A 6,245-nucleotide genomic window follows, 5' to 3' on the forward strand; every position below is an offset into this window, starting at 1 on the left:
CATCTCTCTTCTCTCTCTCTCTCTCTCCTCTCTCTGTCTCTGTCTCTTTGTCTCTGTCTCTCTCTTTATATATATACATATATATGTATATATATGTACACACACATACATGTATATGTGACATGTATGCATATGTATATGATGAATAGGTATGTGTATATAATATATATGACTTTTGATGTATATGTTTATGTACACATATAAATATATGAATATGACCAGCTGAAATTTAGTGTTTTGCATCTACCTGTTTATTGTTGCATATGTTTAGGGCTGACCACTTGGTATTAAATGACCAATTAGGGGGCTCAACCCTGGGAAAGACTAGAAGACTAATTCTTCCTCTCTCAGGTGTTACTTGCTTGTAGCTCTTTAACAAGGGGAGGGGCCTCCTTGATATTTTTCCTGTACTCCTTGGCCTGTCAGGCTGTCAGTGTCGACTGGCTTTGTCATTGTTTAGGTCTGGTTTATGCAGACATTTTGCTGTGCTACAAGGGGCAGGAGGATCTGGAGCTTAGTTAATGTTATCTATTTAAGTATTGTGACATCTGGTCTTGGACTCAGTTCTTCACTGGAGAATACCAGGAGAGCATTCTGTTACTGATTTATGGTAAATCACTGGGGGATTCTATGCAGGGGCTCTCCCACTGAGCCACGCCCCCAGCCCCTCACTGGAGGATTCTAGGCAGGGGCTCTACCTCTGAGCCACGCCCCCAGCCCCTCCCTGGGGAATTCTAGACAGGGGCTCTACCACTGAGCCACACCTCCAATCACTGAGTTCTGCATTTTGATTAAAGGATACAGTAGACAGGAAACAGAATTTGACAACATGGAGAAAAAGAATTCTGGGGGTTGGGGATTTAGCTCAGTGGTAGAGCGCTTGCCTAGTGAGCGCAAGGCCCTGGGTTCGGTCCCCAGCTCCGGAAAAAAAAAAAAAAAGAATTCTTAATACACACACACACACACACATAATCAATTTAAATAATACACTTAAAATCTCATTTATGAGGGCTTTTAAGATGGCTCGGTACAGGGACTGGAGAGATAGCTCAGTACTGAACAGCACTGGCTGTTCTCCCACAGGACCTGAGTCCCATTCCCAGCACCTGTATGGCAGCTCACAACCATCTGTATGTAAGTAACGAAGTTCAAGGGGATCTGATCCCCTCTTCTGACCCCCAATGGCACCAGGGACTCGTGTGGTGCACAGACATTACTGTAGTCAAAACCACTCCTATACATAAAAATAGATATCCAGATGCTATCTAGATTGACATATCTAGATAGGTGATATATAGGTGGTATCTAAATAGAGAGATAGACAGATAGATAGGTAGATGTCTTAGTCAGGGTTCCTATCCCTGCACAAACATCATGACCAAGAAGCAAGTTGGGGAGGAAAGGGTTTAGTCAGCTTACATTTCCAAGTTGCTGTTCATCACCACAGGAAGTCAGGACTGGAACTCAGGCACATCAGGAAGCAGGAGCTGATGCAGAGGTCATGGAGGGATGTTACTTACTGGCTTGCTTCCCCTGGCTTGCTCAGCTTGCTTTCTTATAGAACCCAAGACCACCAGCCCAGGGATGGCACCACCCACAATGGGCTGGGTCCTCCCACCTTGATCACTAGTTGAGAAAATGCCTTACAGCTGGGTCTCATGGAGTCATTTCCTCAACTGAGGCTCCTTTCTCTGTGATAACTCCAGCTTGTGTCAAGTTGACACACAAAACCAGCCAGCAGAGTAGATGATATCTAAATGATATATATGCAGATGTTTGAATGATAGACAATAGATGTTGGTAGAAGATATAGATGATAGAAGATATAGATATTAGAAGATAAACTAAAGATAGATAGTAGGTAGATGATAGAGGATAGATGGATGGATGGATAGACAGATAGATAGACAGATAAATAGATAGATAGTATCAGTGCTCACTACCAAGCCTAAGGATGTGAGTTTGATTCCAGGGACCCACATGGTGGGAGGAGAGAACTGTCCTGATAAGTTGTCCTCTGATTGTCACACACTTGCCATGGCCCTCTCTGGATTTCAGGCAGTCACTTCTTCCTCACTTCACCAGCATTCAGTCTAAAGACTAGGGACCACAGTGGCCATGGTGGCCATGAGGGGATCATTAAAGATTTAGGCTGGACTGTAGTCCAGAAGTAGAGCCCCTGCCTAGAATCCTCAGTGAATGGTTAGGGGCGTGGCTCAGTAGTAGAGCTTTTGTTTAGAATCCCCCAGTGAGGGGCTGGAATTGTGGTTCAGTGCTAGAGCGGTGGCCTGCCATCTCCCAGAGAAGGGTTAGGGGCATGGCTCAGCAGTAGAGCATCTGCCTAGAATCCCCCAGTGAGGGGCTGGGGGCATGGCTCAGTGGGAGAGCCCCTGCCTAGAATCCCCCTTGCATGTGCAAGACCACACTGTGGATTCTGGCACTCTAGAACAAGAAAATAAATAAGTTCGAGCTCATCATTAACAAAGGATAGTGGGTTGGGGATTTAGCTCAGTGGTAGAGCGCTTGCCTAGGAAGCGCAAGGCCCTGGGTTTGGTCCCCAGCTCCAAAAAAAAGAACCAAAAAAAAAAGGATAGAAAAAGTTAAATTAGAAGGGCTCATTGGGTCTAACTACTATTGGAATTATTTGAAAACTGAGGTCCAGATGAGGGAAAGCTTTTCTCATCATTTCATGGAGCTCAATGGCCTTCCAGCATCACCTTTGCTGAGATAAAACCCCTGTGTGATGCTGGGGATGGAACTTAGCAGTTTACAGTGTGCATTGCTCTTGCGGAGGACCTGTGTTCAACTCCCAGCAGCCACATGGTGGCTCACAACCTCTGTAATGATATCTGACACCCTCTTCTGGTGTGTCTGAAGAAAGCTATGGTGTAGTTATATATAATAAATAAATAAATCTTTAAAAAAAAAGATTTATATATTTTATTTATATGAGTTTACTGTTGCTGTCTTCAGACACACCAGAAGAGGGTGTCAGATCCCATTATAGAGGTTGTGAGCCACCATGTGGTTGCTGGGAATTGAACTCAGGACCTCTGGAAGAGCAGTCGGGTGCTCTTAACCACTGAGCCATCTCTCCAGCCCACCTGTTTTGTTTTGTTTTAAATTGGGGCTGGGGTGGGGGAATGTGTGTGTAGAAAGACAAAAACAAGGGGTTGGGGTTTGGCTCAGTGGCAGGCGCTTGCCTAGCAAGCACAAGGCCCTGGTTGGGTCCCCAGCTCTGAAAAAAAGAAAAAAAAAAAAAAAAAAAAAAAAAGAAAGAAAAGACAAAACAAAGAAACACCTACAACCAAAACAATAGAAACAATAATACCTGTCGTACAGATCTGACCTATAGGTGCCTAGGCCCTGCAGAAAGTCCCCTCAGCAGGCATCAGGAGCCCCAACCCTCACTTGCTTCTACAGCAGCTTGGCAAAACCCAGCCCTGTTGGCTTGAGTGACCTTTCCTGGATCGCTGGCTTGGTGGAGCGAGGACACGCAACACGACGGTGTGAAGCCTACTGAAGACCTTGAGGGAGCCAGAGCAAACATTGCGACTGTGTTTGAGGAAGAACTTGGCTTTGGGTCCAGCCAGCAGGAAGAGCTCAAACTGCTGTGGCAAGAGCAGGAAGGCCCTGAGGCCACAGCTTGGCTGCAGGGCCTGGTGAGGACCCCTGGACCTGCACGTTCTAAAGGAACCTGGAGATTTCTCTCCCAAAGCAACTGCCCGCCTTCTTTGTACCCTAAGTTCCTGGCTGGGCTACACACACTAATATTCATGGTAAGAATGCAAATTAATTCATTCCCTCAATGCCCAGCATGGTACCTGGTACTATGTTGCTTTTAATTTTTTTTTTTGATTTATTTATTTATTTTATGTATATGAGTACATTGCCACTCTCTTCAGACACACCAGAAGAGGGCATTGGCTCCCATTTCAGAGGACTGTGAGCCGCCATGTGGTTGCTGGGAATTGAACTCAGGACCTCTGGAAGGTCAGTCAGTGCTCTTAACCACTGAGCCATCTCTCCAGCCCTTGTTTTTTTTTTTTTTTTTTTTTTTTTTCTTTTTTTTTGGAGCTGGGGACCGAACCCAGGGCCTTGCGCTTCCTAGGCAAGTGCTCTACCACTGAGCTAAATCCCCAACCCTCCAGCCCTTGTTTTTAATTTGTTTGTTTTGAAACAGAGTCTCACTATCCAGCCCAGGCACTCCTTGAACTAAGATTTACCTGCCTCTGTCTCTAGGGTGCTGGGGTTAAAGGTACTTTTTTTTTGTTTAACTTTTCTTTAATTGGAGACAGGTTGTCCCTTTGTAGAGCAGGCTGGCCTTGAAGTTGTAAAGATACTTTTGTGCTACCCCTGCCTCACAAGTAAGGGATTACAGATGTGTGTCAATAGGCCTTGCTTCCTCTCTGTCTCTGTCTCTGTCTCTCTGTCTCCCTCCCCCCTCTCTCTTTCTCTCTCTCTCTCTCTCTCTCTCTCTCTCTCTCTCTCTCTCTCTCTCTCTCTCACACACACACACACACACACACACACATTCTCCAGTGTTAGGAACTAAACTTAAGGCCTCACTCATGCTAGGCAAGGATTTTCCTAACCCTCAACCCCTTCTAACACTGAGCTGCACTAACTCTCTAAGTAGACCAGGCTGGCCTCAAATTCAGAGATCCTCCTGCCTCTGCCTGTGCTGAGCCATGGCTGCCAGATTTTTCTTTTTACTCTTTTAAGTTTAAAGAATTGTATACTTCCACTTCTCTTATTAAGGGTTTGTCTCACCAGTATTGTTTTCTGTTGTTGGTTTTGGTTTTTTGACACAGGATTTCTCGACATAGCTTTGGCTGTCCTGGAATTGACAATGTAGACTAGGGTGACCTTAAACTAACAGAGATCTGCCTGTCTCTACTCCTGGAGTACTGGGATTAAAGGCGTGAGCCACCACCAATGGGCACTATTTTTTTAATATTATTATCATTATTATTTTTTGTTATGGGGGATATTGCATATACGTGGGAGTGTCTAAGGAGAGGAGGGGCAGTGGGTCCCCCTGAAGCTGGTGTGACAGGTGGCTGTGAGAACTGTCTCACATGGGTGGAGGGCACTGACTTTGGGTCCTCTGTGAGAGCAGTATGTACTTCTAGCCGATGACATCATCTCCATAGACCCCATCTCACTATTTTAAAACAGTCTGACCAAACTACCCAGGCTGGCCTTGAACTCACTCTGTAGCCCACATTGTGCCCAAACTCTGTGCTTCAGCCTCCAGAGTGAGGGGGATTACTGGTGTACATCACCACAGTTGGCTTTACTGTACCTTCTGGAAGCTGGGTTGTCCCTGAGTAACCCTGCACACACTTCAGGGCTCTCTGGGACACGGAAGTCAGAGATGCCTTTCAGTTGTGCCTTGACCCAACTAGGTTCCCTGGGCCAGAGAATACTAAAGCTGGACAGAAACACTACAAACTGGTTCTCTGCTCACAACCCCCAATTCTAGTCAGGACCAGAGACATGGTCTCCACCTTCATGGGATGTTTTGGACTCTTTTGGCACTGGCTAGCTCTGGGCTACCCTCCCATGCCAGTAAGATAGCTCAGTGGGTTAAGTGCATACCCAGTAAGCTTGAAGACCTGGATTCAATCTCAAAAACTCCTATAAAGAAAGGACAGGGGCTGGAGAGATGGCTCAGGGGCTGGAGAGATGGCTCAGTGGTTAAAGAGAACTGACTGTTCTTCCAGAGGTCCTGAGTTCAAATCCCAGCAACCACATGGTGGCTCACAACCATCTGTAATGAGATCCGATGCCCTCTTCTGGTGTGTCTGAGGACAGTGTACTCACATACATAAAATAATAAATAAATCTTTAAAAAAAAAAAAAAAAAAAGAAAGGACAGAACTGCTGGGCAGTGGTGGCACACACCTTTGATCGCAGCACTGGAGAGACAGACAGGCGGATCTCTGTAGACATCTACACGCACAACGAAAATAAATTTATGGGGTTGGGGATTTAGCTCAGTGGTAGAGCGCTTGTCTAGGAAGCACAAGGCCCTGGGTTCGGTCCCCAGCTCCGGAAAAAAAAAAAATTTAAGTAATAAAAAAACCAAACTGCTCCTTAGAGCTCCTCCCCCTCACTGAGCCAACGTCTGTTTATTCTTTTGAGATTGGGCTTTGTGTAGCCTACCTACGCTGTCCTCAAAACACACTATGGAGTCTTGGCTGGCTTTGAACTCATGATCCTTCTGCTCACCCTCCTGT

This window comes from Rattus rattus, chromosome 16 (assembly GCF_011064425.1).
Source record: "Rattus rattus isolate New Zealand chromosome 16, Rrattus_CSIRO_v1, whole genome shotgun sequence".
NCBI lineage: Eukaryota > Metazoa > Chordata > Mammalia > Rodentia > Muridae > Rattus > Rattus rattus.